The sequence below is a fragment of the Mastomys coucha genome, unplaced genomic scaffold, assembly GCF_008632895.1.
Source record: "Mastomys coucha isolate ucsf_1 unplaced genomic scaffold, UCSF_Mcou_1 pScaffold6, whole genome shotgun sequence".
Lineage (NCBI taxonomy): Eukaryota > Metazoa > Chordata > Mammalia > Rodentia > Muridae > Mastomys > Mastomys coucha.
The window spans coordinates 60,234,868-60,235,376 of NW_022196912.1; positions in this window are offsets into that span (position 1 = coordinate 60,234,868).

The following is a 509-nucleotide window of genomic DNA, read 5'->3' on the forward strand; positions in this document are numbered from 1 at the left end:
ATAAAGTCATTCACCAACTGTTTCAATGAACAATGGTTCTGCTTGGAGGGTGGCTCAGACATTAGGTGTGGGTAAGAATCTGGTTCATTAGCTTTGATAATTCGGAAAGGCATTCATCTCAGAGAAAGAGTGACTTATAAAGTCCTCTTCTTCAAACTTGATACAAGAGTTACAAACATCAAGCAAAGCATTCAGTCTCACTGTTGTTTTCTTACCAGCCACCTCCCTAGTTAATTGTCTATGTTTCTTTTGGGAATATAAATACTGTTGAAATATATAAGCTGTTCTGAAAACCATAGTATAGTGTAAATACAAGAAATAAACACTACTACTAATAGAGAGGCTGAGATAGGAGAAGCAAGATTTCAAGACCCTTATGTTATACACAGCATGACACTGTTGCAAACAATCAAGCTGACAGTGTATATAGATTGTACAATTTTGGACCTATTTCTCCAATTACCAAATTAGAGAGAGCATTGGATGACCATCAACAAATTTCCAATTCC